General features: G+C 38.5%; 1 pseudogene; it reads left to right on the forward strand.

The window, feature by feature from the left end:
* The first annotated feature begins 3,368 nt into the window (after positions 1-3,368).
* LOC119543875 overlaps positions 3,369-13,241 on the forward strand; it is a 47,423-nt pseudogene continuing 37,550 nt past the window's right edge.

Consider the following 13,241-nt stretch of genomic DNA (forward strand, 5'->3'; position numbering starts at 1 on the left):
TTTATGCTCCAACTCGAGAAGTCAGTTTCTGCCTCTTGCCGAGGGTTTTATTGTAGTCTGTCTATATGTTAAGACTCCTCTTCAAAGCTTGCTCCAGCTTGCACTGAACTTCAGAGCAGCAGGTGTTTAACAGCTCGGGTTTTCCAAGGTCTTCTGTACCTGTTTCTTGCCTTGGACAGGTGGTGCAACTTTTCAGATTGCTCTATTGTGTACAAATGCTTCACCTCCCTGAGATTTTCTTTCCTCCATTCCTCTCTGGTGGTCTTGGGCTGTTTTGCTTGTTTTTATGCAAATCTTCTTCCTAGCAGCTATAATTTGCTCAACTGCTCTCCCATGCTCAATGCCAATTTTTCCCTACAGTTTTCGACACTGGTGTGCACCCTGCCTTAAATTCAGTTTTCCCCTTTTTGCTTTTCTGCCTCCAGTTGGTTCCATGTTTGGGTATCCACCCCAGGCAGCCAGATATGGTCAGTGTTCCAAAACACCCATTTCTCATTGGGGTGCACCAGCAATTAGAGACAGCATTGGGTGTGTGTGCCACTTGCCAACAGTTCCTCCACTGTTGTCTCTTGTTTCCTGGGTGCTATTTTGTACGGGGATGCTCACTGACGGCCGGTGCCCCTCCCCGGGTCTGTGTGGCCTTGGGCCCCCGTGCCTGAATGCACGTGTGGCTCTGAGTTGGTGCTGGAGCTGCTTGTGTCTGCGAGCACAGAGGAAGGCCCGGGTGGGAGTCTCTGTTCTGTGACTCTCAGGCCGTCCAGCAGCGAGTGGGGGAGGGTCCAGGCTGGCAGGTCTGCGCACAGATCTCCTACCTTCTTTCTTGGTGGTTTTTTTTTTTCTTCAGTTAAGAATTTGTGGAGCCCTTCTCCAGTCCTTGTCATCCTCCAGAGTTCCAAGCACATGGGATTTGCCGTTTTATTCAGTTGTCTCTGAAAGGGATCTTCCAGGGGACGACATTTTGATCAAGGTCTTTCCTTTACAAAATTTGTGTGTGTGTGTGTAGTAACATATGCATAAATATAAAACATGAAATTACCCATTTTAACCATTTTAAGTGTGCATTTCAGTGGTGCTAATGACATCCACAATGTTGTGCTACCATCAGCACCACCCATTACCAAGACTTTTTTATGTCCCCAAACAAAACTCTGTGCCTATTAAGCAAACCCCTTAGTGCCTGCCCTGTCCCTGGTAACCACTAACCTCCTTTCAGTCTCTGTGAATTTGCTTATCTCATATTTCATATAAGTGGAACCACACAAAATTAGTTCTTTTATATCTGGCTTATCTCACTCAACACAATGATTTCAAGATTCATTTATATTGTAGTATGTATCAGAACTTCTTTCCTTTTTATGACTGAATAATATTCTGTTATACACACACACACACACACACACATTTTGTTTATCCAGTTATCTGTTGATGGACACTTGGGTTGAATCAAACTCCTGGCCATTGTGAATAGTGCTGCTCTGAATATTGTTTGAATTTTTGTTTATGCTTCTTTTGACTGCATACACAGAAGTGGAATTTCCAAGTCTTTCCTCTTCTATAGTGTACAAATTTACTGGTAAATTTCCATGTCATTTTCATTCATCTCAAATTATTTCATAACTTCCCTTGTAATCTCTTCTTTAATCCACTGGCTACCTATAAGTGTGCTGTTTAATTTCCACAAAGTTTTAATTTTCCAAATTTCCTTCTGTTATCGATTTTTAATTTCATTCCATTGTGTTCAGAGAACACTGTGTGTTACTACAACCTTTTAATACTTACTGAAACTTGTTTTGTGGCCTACCCTGTGGTCTATCTTGGGTAATGTTCCATGTACACTTGGGAAGAAATTGTCTTCTGCTATTGTTGGGTGGGGTGTTCTATAGACGTCTGGCAGGTCTAGTTGGTTTATAATGTTGTTCAATCTTCTACTTCTGTGCTGACTTTCTCTCTCATTGTTTTAACCACTATTGACAGTGGGGCATTGAAATCTCCTATTGTTATTGTTGATTTCATCTTTATTCTTGAAGGATATTTTGGGTGGGCATAGAATTAATGTTGGCAATTATTGTACTTGAGCATGTGAAAGCATCAATTTTAGACTCTGGTTTCCTTTTTTAATCTGTTGAGAAGGGAGTTAAAAGTCTTTCTGATGATGTTGGTCCTTTGAAGGGACTTTAGTTTTTCTGAAGCTACTTTTTAAGATTTATCTCTTTATCTTTGGTCTAAAATATTTTTACTATGATATGCCTATATATGGTATTCTTTGCATTAATCCTGCTTGGATTTGTAGGGCTTGTAAATCTGTGTGTTAATGTCTTTCACTGACTTTTGGAAATATTAGACCATTATCTCTTCAAATACTAATTTGGTCCTTTTCTTTCTTTCCCCCTTTTTAGGGATTCATGCCACATATGTGTTAAATCTTCATACTGTATCTTCTATGTCTCTCACCTTCATTTATGGTTTTCTATCCTTTTCTCTTTTCATGCTTCATTCTGGATATTTTTTTCACCTGTATTCTAGGTCATAAATTCCCAGTTTATCTATGTCTAATTTGCTGTTAAACTCCTCTATTAATTGTTTGATTTTAATTATTGTACTTTAAAAGAATTTTACATGTCTTTTTATAGTATATACATCTCTGTTAAAATTCTTAATCTTGTCTTTCATCCTTTTGAACCAAATAACTTTATTTATATTAAAGTTTATGTCTATTAGCTCCAAAATCTCAAGCCTCTGTGGATTTTCTCTGTAGTCTTTCATTTCTGTTATTTTAATTCATATTGCCCTGACTCCTAAATTTTTAAATTGTATGCCTGGTATTAATTTTGCAAAATTTTTATAGAAAAAAATTGGGACCTAAGGTGACATGTCTTCTTCCTGAGAAGACAGGTTTGCTTTTGTAACATGTTGGGGGCACCAGCATTCAGTGCTCAACTTAATTCCATTTACGTGATTGAAATTATCAGGAGCTGAGCTGCAGCCTGACTCTTTATTTAAACCGACTCTGCAGATGCATCTTTGGTGGTGCTTAGTAACCAGTTGCTGTCAACTTTGGCTCCACCCGACCGGCAAAACACCAGTGCTTAGCCACTTGGCCTCTCGGACTTCTACTTCAACACTGGCTCAGTGCAGGGGTAATCTCTCCAGGGGAAAGAAAGCCCCAACTCTAGGAAAATCTCTGGACTCTGTGCTAATCCTGAACTTGAGTAATTCTTCACTAAAGCATTAACTCTCTTATGCCTTCAGTCAGATTTTGGTTTTGGTGTTCCACTTTGTAACAGTTGTCAGAAGACAATTTATTCTGGATTACATGGTTCAAATCACCAGAAGTGGAATTTCCTCTCCAGGTCTGAATCTTGGGAACCATGCCAACCCGTAGAAATGCAAATCTCTCGGTGGTCTCCTGGCAGGCGTTTGTGCTGGTGGGATTTGCGGGTGGCCCTGAGACCCAGGCCCTGCTCTTTGTGGTGTTCCTGGCCCTGTACATGGTCACCATCCTGGGGAACCTCACCATGATCGTGGTCATCACCCTGGATGCCCACCTCCACTCCCCCATGTACTTCTTCCTCAAGAACCTGTCCTTCCCGGACCTGTGCTACTCGTCCGTCATCGCCCCCAATGCCCTCGCCAACTTCTTCTCCATCAAGCTCATCACCTTTATGGACTGCACCATCCAGTTCTTCTTCTTCTCCCTGCTGGTGACCACTGAGGCTTTCCTGCTGGCCGTCATGGCCTATGACCGCTTCATGGCCATCTGCAGCCCCCTGCGCTACCCCATCACCATGCGCCCTTTGACCTGCACCTGTCTGGTGCTGGGCTCCTACTGTGGAGGCTGCCTCAACTCCATCGTGCAGACCAGCTTCACATTCCACCTCCCGTTCTGCAGCTCCCACCACATCAACCACTTCTTCTGCGATGTGCCCCCCTGCTCCAGCTCGCCTGCACAGACACGTCCCTCAACAAGCTGGTCATGTTTGGTATTTGCAGGCTCATCGTTGTGGGTGTGACATTGGTGGTCATTATTTCCTACGGTTACATCACTGTGACCATCCTCAGGATGCGCTCCGCAGCCGGGAGGTGGAAGGTCTTCTCCACCTGTGGATCCCACATGACAGCAGTATCTCTCTTTGTTGGGACTGTCTTTGTCATGTACGCCCAGCCAGGAGCTGTGGATTCCATGGAGCAGGGCAAGGTGGTGTCCGTCTTCTACACCCTGGTCATCCCGATGCTGAACCCCCTCATCTACAGCCTGAGGAACAAGGATGTGAAGGAGGCCCTGCGGAGGCTGGGACAGAGACACGCGGTCACGAGAAGGAGGATGGTGGGAGAGAGAGAGAGTGTCTTGCAGACCCAACAGGGGCAGAGGCTTTTGGCTGTGGATTGGGTCAGAAAATACATTTTTTCTTCCTTCATTCAATCCACATTTATTTAAAAGACACTGCGTACCAGGCATTTGCTAACTTCCGGGAAAAGATGTGCCTGACAATGTTCTGCCCATCTGAGAACTAACAGTCCAATGGAGTGAAATAATAAAATGTACAGTGTTGCTTATAACATATGGAGAAGTGAGTATATCAGAATAACGGCACAACATACAGAAGGGAGTACAAAGAAGTCTATCATTTTAAAGTTCCTACTCTGAGTATGAAGTGGTATAATATAATCTGAAGACAGTCTGTCATACATAAATATATACTATAAACTCTAGAGCAATCATCAAAGAACAAAAAGAACAAAACGGAGGTATGTTCAATAATCCCATAAGGTAAATGAAATAAATCTGTAATAAATTTTCAGTTAATAAAATAAAAACATGAGAAAGGCAGTAGAACAACTGGAGCAGAGTCAACCAATAGCAAGATGGCAGATTTAAAGCTGAGCATGTCTTTGACTATTGTGTTTAAAGTATATAAAAATGTAAACAGAACAATTTAAAAGCAGAGATTGTCAGATTAATAAAAATAGTGTGATAGGTTGAATTATGCACCCCAGGGGGGTAAAAAAGCATGTTCTTAATCCTAACCCATTCCTGTAGGTGTCAACCTATTGTAAACAGGACCTTTTGAAGATGTTAATTTTCATTAAGGTTTGGACCACCCAAACGAGATTGGACCTTAATCCTATTATTGCAGTGTTTATAAAGACAAAGCCACATAGAGATCCAGAAGCTGCAGATGAAAGGAACCTGGAAAAGAAATGATAAGACACTGCCCTGGGGATTGTCAGGTGATGGAAAAGCCAAGGACCCCCCAAATCACCCACAGCCAGTCCCAAAACACCACAGTCTTCAGGCAGAAAGCATTTCCTTACTGATGCCTTAAATTTGGGCTTCTTCTGGCCTCAAAACCGAGAGCCAATAAATTCCCGTCGTTTAAGTCAAGCCATTGTATGGTGTTTATTTTAGCAGCTGGGAAACTAAGATAGAAATCAAAATAGAATTTTATTCTACTTTTTTAAAAAAACCTGCTTTAAATATAAAGGCAGGTTAAAAGTAAAAGGATGAAAACAATAATCAAACAAATTTAGTGGCTATATTAGTATCAGATTGTTGAGCAAGGAATATTACCAAGGATAAAGGACATTTCATAATGATGTATAGGCCAGTTCCTTTGGAGGACAGAACAACCTCAAACGTGTATGCACCTAATAACAAACGTAATATTACATGAAGGACTACAGATAGAACTGAAAATAAGAATAGGTAAATCTACCATTATGGTGGGGAATATCAAAAATCCTCTTTGAGAACTTAATAGAGCACATTCATAGTCAACCGTCAAGGGTATGAGAACTTGAATAACCCTATAAACCAACTTGGCATTTATAGAACACTCCACCCATAACAGTAGAATATAAATTATTTTCAAATACAAATGGAACATTCACCAAGACAGGATATTCTATGCCATAAAAATGTTTCTGTAAAATTAAAAATATTGAAGTCATACAAAAACATTATTTTATCTATTTTAGACTAGAAATCGATAACAGAAAAATATCAGAAAATCACCAAAAATTTGGAAAATAAACAACTTGTCAAGGAAGACATGAAAAGAAAATTCAATATTTCAAATTAAAGAAAATGAAAACATAAAAATTAAAATTTGGGGATGCTACTAAATAAGTACTGAGAAGGAAATTTATATCATTATGTGCTTATATTAGAAGAGAAGAAAGACTTTAGTTAAATGATCTAAACTTTCACTTTAAGAAACAAACATAGGAGGAGGGGCAAGATGGCGGCATAGAGAAGCATGGAAGCTAAGTCGTCCCCCTGGAACAGCTACAAAAAACCAGGAACAACTAGTAAATAATCCAGAATAACTGCAGGGGGACAAACGAGACCATCCACTCATCATACACCAACCTGAATTGGGAGGAATGCCCGAGAACACAGCATAAAATCTGTAAGTAAAACCTGCGGAACCAGGTCGGGAGACCCCCTCCCCCATAGCCCGAGCTGCAAAGCCTCGTGGTGCCAGAGAGAAGCTCTCTCCCAGCAAGCGAATACAGCTCAGCTGAGCTCCAACTGGGGTTTTAAGTAGCGAGTGTGAACTGCTCACTACAGGTACGCATCCCCAAAAAACAGACAGAGGCTTTGGGTGACGACTGACCTGGGAGAGCAGGAGGGTCGCCTTGGACTGGTTCTGAAGGGAACTATCTGTTTCTTTTTCGGCTCAGTGGAGAAAGCCCCAGTCATTTTCAGTTTCCAGGGCTGTGACTCTGGGAAGGGTGGAGACAGCACAAGCAGAGAGCGAGACCACTGAAATGCTAATGACCTCCACCTGGGGGTCTGTCTTCTCTAGGAGGAAAGGGGTGGGGCCCTTTCCATTCAGAACCAGACCCCAGAGCCTGGGGGAACACGGCCATACCTCCTCACACCAGTCAAGAATTATAGGCTAACAGGCGTCACCTGCTGGGCAGGAAAGCACAGTGACCCGAGGCATCAAAGGGTGGAGCAATTTTCTAAGACACACCCACAGGGAAACCAGATACTGAATATTTCTTCCCTCTGGGACCTGAGCCTGTTCTGGTCTGGGAAACCTGATTTGGATAACCAAGGAAACCATGCCTAGACAACAGAAAATTACAACCTACACTAAGAAAAACAAAGTTATGGCCCAGTCAAAGGAACAAATGTACCCTTCAACTGAGATACAGGAATTTAAACAACTAATGCTAAATCAAATCAAAAAGTTTAAAGAAGACATTGCAAAAGAGATAGAGGCTGTAAAGGAATCACTGGGCATGTATATGGCAGAAATCAAAAGTTCAAAAAAACAGCTAGTAGAATCTATGGAAATGAAAGGCACAACACAAGAGATGAAAGACACAATGGAAACATACAACAGCAGATCTCAAGAGGCAGAAGAAAACACTCAGGAACTGGAGAACAAAACACCTGAAAGCCTACACGCAAAGGAGCAGGTGGAGAAAAGAATGAAAAAATATGAGCAACGTCTCTGGGAACTCAAGGATGAAACAAAGTACAATAATGTACATATCATTGGTGTCCCAGAAGGAGAAGAGAAGGGAAAGGGGGCAGAAGCAATAATAGAGGAAATAATTAATGAAAATTTCCCATGTCTTAGGAAAGACATAAAATTACAGATCCAAGAAGCACAGCGTACTCCAAACAGAAGAGATATTAATAGGCCTATGCCAAGGCACTTAATAATCAGATTATCAAATGTCAAAGACAAAGAGAGAATCCTGAAAGCAGCAAGAGAAAAGCAATCCATTACATAAAAAGGAAGCTTAATAAGACTATGTGCGGATCTCTCAGCAGAAACCATGGAGGCAAGAAGGAAGTGGTGTGATATATTTAAGATACTGAAAGAGAAAAACCGCCAACCAAGAATCCTGTATCCAGCAAAGCTGTCCTTCAAATATGAGGGAGAGCTCAAAATATTTTCTGACAAACAGACAATGAGAGACTTTGTGAACAAGACACCTGTCCTACAGGAAATACTAAAGGGAGCACTACAGGGTGATAGAAGACAGGAGTGCGTGGTTTGGAACACAATTTGGGGAGATGGTAGCACAGCAATGTAAGTGCACTGAACAAAGGTAACTATGAATACGGATGAGAGAGGAAGGTGGGGAGCATGTGAGACACCACAAGAAAGGAGGAAAGATAAAGACTGGGACTGTGTACCTTGGTGAAATCTAGAGTATTCAACAATTGTGATAAAATGTACAAATATTTACTTTTACGAGGGAAAACAAGCAAATGTCAACCTTGCAAGGTGTTAAAAATGGGGAGCCACTGGGGGAGGGATGCAATCAGCATAAACTAGAGACTGTAACTAATAGAATCATTGTATTATGCTTCCTTTAATGTAACAAAGGTGATATACCAAGGTGAATGCAGATAAGAGGGGGGGATAGGGGAGGCATGTTAGACACTTGACATTGGTGGTATTGTCTGATTCTTTATTCTACTTTGATTTAAGGTTATTTTTCCTTTTGCTGCTTCCTAGCTGTCATTTTTTTTCCTCTTTCTTTTGCCTCTCTACCTTCTTTGACTCTCCCTCCTGCCTTGTGGAAGAAATGTAGATGCTCTTATATAGATAGTGGTGAAGGTGATGAACACATAAATGTATGACCATGCAGAAAACTATCAATTATTTACTTGGGATGGAATTTATGGTGAGTGAACAAAACCATATTAAAAAAAATGGGTTGATGACAAAACCTCAAGGGCAATATGCTGAGTGAAATAAGCCAGACAACATAAGGACAATTATTGCAGAGTCTCACTGATAGGAACTAATTACAATATGTAAACTCATAGACATGAAATATAAGGTACCAAGATATAGGACGAGGCTTAAGAATGGGGAGTGGTTGCTTAATACAGCAGAATGTTCAATTTGGATGAACTTAAATGTTTGGAAATGAACAGGGGTGTTGGTAGCAAGATGTGAGAATAACTAACAGTGCCGAATGGTGTGTGAATGAGGTGGAAAGGGGAAGCTCAGAGTCATATATGTTACCAGAAGGAAAGTTGGAGGTCAAAAGATGGGAATGTATAATACTGAATCCTATGGTGGGCAATGTCCATGATCAACTGTACAAATACTAGAAATCACTTCCATGAACCAGAACAAATGTATGACAATACAATTAGAAATTAATAATAGAGGGGCATATAGGGAAGAACTATATACCTATTACAAACTATATACTACAGTTAGTAGTATTTCAACATTTTTCCATAAACAGTAACAAATGTACTATATCAATACTAGGAGTCAACAATTGAGGGGGGGTGGTTAGGGATAGGGGAGGATTAGAGTTTCCTTTTCTTTTCTTTTTTTTTTTTTTTCATCTTTCACTTTATTTCTTGTCTGGAGTAATGAAATTTTTTAAAAATTGAACAAAAATTAAGTGTGATGGATGCACAGCTGTATGAGGGTGCCCAGGGGCAAGGGATTGTACACTTTGGATCTTTGGATAATTGTATGGTATCTGAACAATCTCAATAAAGATCAAAAAAAGAAAAAGAAAAAAAAAGAAACAAACATAAAAAGAAGAGTAAATGAAACCCAAAGTAATCCAAAGAAAGAAAATAATAAATATAAAAGAGAAAAATAATGAAAAATAAAACTGGAAGACACTAGAGAAAAATCATTGAAACCTGAAAACTTGTTCTTTGAAAACAGTCAATAAATTGATAAGCCTCTCATGAGGAAAAAAGAGAGAAGTCACAAAATACCCATATCAGGAATGAAAGACCAAACACTAATTAAAGACCCTGTAGACATCAATGGATAATAATGAAATATTTCAAAGAACTCAATGCCCATAAATTCAAAACTTATATGAAATTGACCATTTCCTTAAAAGACACAAGCTACCAAACCTTACTCAAGAAGAAATAAGGAACCAGAATAGTTCTGTATGTATTCAATACTTTCCCACATGTAAACTTCCCACATACATCTTCTCTCGTACAGTCTTCCAAACATTTAAGGAAGAAACGCAAGTTCCACAACACTCTTCCAGAAACTTGAAGAAGGAGGAATACTTTGAAAATCATTTTTTTATGTCAACATTGCCCCCATAGGAAAACAAGAAAAATACATCACAAGAAAGGAAAACTACAGAGCAATATCCATCATTAGGGTTCAGATAGAAAGATCCTTAACAAAATTTTAGCAAACCAAACTCATCAGTATATCAAAGAGATAGCATACATGATCCAGTGGCCAGCAATGAAATATTGGTTTAACATTCAACAAAATAGACAATATTAACAGATTTATCAAGAAGAAACTACTACGATCATCTCAAAATATGTAGAAATGAATTTAACAAAAGTCAACACTCATTCATGATAAAAACTCTAAGCAAAGAATAAAGAGAAGGGCTCTTCCTCAACCTGATAAAGGACTATACCTATAACTAACATCATACTTAATGGGGAAAGGCTGAATACCACACCCCCATTTCAAGAAAAGGCAAGGTTGTATTATTCTATTACTTATCATGAAATTGAACTAGGGGTCCTAGCCAGTGCAATAAAATAAAATAAGGACATACAGTTTGGAAAGAAGTAAAACTGTTCTTATTTGTAGACAACATGAAAAATCCCAAGAAACATATAAAAATTTAATTAGAACTAATAAAGTGACAGGATACAAAGTCAATATTCCAAAATTGATTGTATTTTATATGCTGGTAATTGAACAATGGTAAATTGAAGTGAAAAGATAGCATTTGCTGTAGCATCAAAATATTGGGGATAAACATAACAAAATATATGCAAGATTTGTACACTGAAAACTTCAAAGCACTGCAGAGAAATTAAGGAATACCTAGATTAAGATATATCTTGTGTTCAATGATCAGAAGACACTTAGCAGTAAAATGTAAATTCTCCCCCAAATTGTCTATAGGCTCATTGCATTCCAATAAATGTAACCATAGCATTTTTGCAGAAATAAGTTAATTTTATCATTTATATACAAATTCAAAGAACATAGAATACCCAAAATAATTGTTAATAGAAATAAAGGTATTGGAGTACTTATACTACCTGATTTGGTGACTTACTATAAAAACCACAGTGATCATAACTATGTGTCTTAGGCACACTGGAACAGAATTGAGAGAATGAAGTAGACACACACTTACAGGGTCAACTGATTTTTGACAAAGCTGTCAAAGTAATTCAATGGGGGAAAAGATAGTCCTTTCAACACCTTATGCTGAAAATATTAGATATCCATATGCAAAAAAACGAATCTCAATCATGACAATAATTAATTCAAAAATGGAGAAAACACCTAAATGTCAGAGATAAAACATTAAAACATCTAGAAAATACAGGAGACATTATTTAAGACTGTGTTAGGTGAGGATTTCTTTGATAGGAAACAAAAAGCTCAAGCTTTAGAGGGAAAAGTTTGATAAAGTAGACATCATCAAAATTAAAATTTTTGCTTTTCAAAAGATAGGTTAAGAAAATGAAAAGTCCACACATAAACCAGGAAAAAAGATTTGCAAAATTATGTTTGATAAAAGGCTTATATCTAGAACAATATAAAAAACTCTTACAACTCAATAAGATTAACAGCTCAATTTAAAAAGGGAAAAAAGCTTTGAACAGCCTTTTCAAAAAAGAAAATATAAGCTAAGCATGGCAAAGAAACATAAGAAAAGATTCTCAACATCATTTGTCACTATGGAAATGCAAATTAAAACCACAACAATATACCAAAATAAACCATGTAGAATGGTTAAAATTAAAATGACTGTTTATGCTATGTATTGGTGAGGAGATGGACTTTCATTATGGGTAGAAATTCTAAGTGCTGTAGCCACTTGGGAAAATAATATCTACAATGAAAACAAAAATTGTAAACTATCTGTGCCGGTTTCAATGTATTATGTCCCCCAGAAAAAGCCATATTCTTTGGTGCAATCTTGTGGGGCAGACAGAATAGTGGGGATTAAGTTGGAATGTTTGGATTCGGTTATTTGCATGGAGATGTGCCCCACCCAGCTGTGGGTGGTGACTTTGGTGGGATACTCCCATGGAGGTGTGGCCCCACCCATTCAGGGTGGGCCTTGATCAGTGGAGCCATATAAAACATGCTGACTCAAAGAGACTGAACGGAGTGCAGCTGTGAGTGACGTTTTGAAGAGGAACAAGCTTGCTAGAGAGGAACGTCCTGGGAGAAAGCCATTTTGAAACCAGAACTTTGGAGCAGACGCCAGCCACATGCCTTCCCAGCTAACAGAGATTTTCCGGACACCATTGGCCATCCTCCAGTGAAGGTACTGGATTGCTGATGTGTTACCTTGGACACTTTATGGCCTTAAGATTGTAACTGTGTAGCCAAATAAACCCCCTTTTTATAAAAGCCAATCCATCTCTGGTGTTTTGCATTCTGCAGCATTAGCAAACTAGAACACTATCCATGAACAAATTTAGTAAAATTTACATAAGATTTAGGCATCAAAAATTTTATATCTTTAATGAAGAACTTGATATTCATTCTGATTAAAATGAGAGGTATTCTATGTTCACAGGAAGAGGACAATATGATAATTAGATCAATTCTCTCCAAATTCATCTGTACATTTAGTAAAAATCAATTGAAATTTCAGCAGGATTTTGAAAGGAACTTAGAAGTTGATCACAAAATTCAAGGAGACAAGAATCTAAGAAAACTGTAAAGGAGAACTGTAAACAAAATGAGTGATTGGCTGATGGAAATAAAAACCAGAATGAGAAAGTTGGAAATGTTAAATAATATGTAGATCCATGTGATCATGTATACTATTTTGTGAAAGTGTAAATTCATAAAACACTATATGAACAATTTAGCATTGCTTTTAAAGTTGTATTGGCCTACCTGACAGCACGGCAATACTTCTAGATATAAAAGAGTTTTCATAACATTCCTGCTTTGCACCAGCAAATTTTGAAACAAAAACAAAAAGAAGAAAAATGCTGGAGGTAACCCAAATGTCCATCAACAAAAACAGAAATACATTATGCTACTCAACAATATTTTATGGACAATAAAGTATTCCTCATCTCTGAAAATTAATGATCTACCATTTTAGAAAAAATAAATGAATCTTAGTAACATACTGCTTTTTTTGTGGAAAAGCAAGCTCCAAAGTGCCAAAAACAGTATGATGCCTTTTCATAAATTTAGAATGTTAGAATATAAGCAATATTAAGTGAGTGTGCATACCCATACACATATAAATAGCTA

This window comes from Choloepus didactylus, chromosome 9 (assembly GCF_015220235.1).
Source record: "Choloepus didactylus isolate mChoDid1 chromosome 9, mChoDid1.pri, whole genome shotgun sequence".
In the NCBI taxonomy this organism is placed as follows: domain Eukaryota; kingdom Metazoa; phylum Chordata; class Mammalia; order Pilosa; family Megalonychidae; genus Choloepus; species Choloepus didactylus.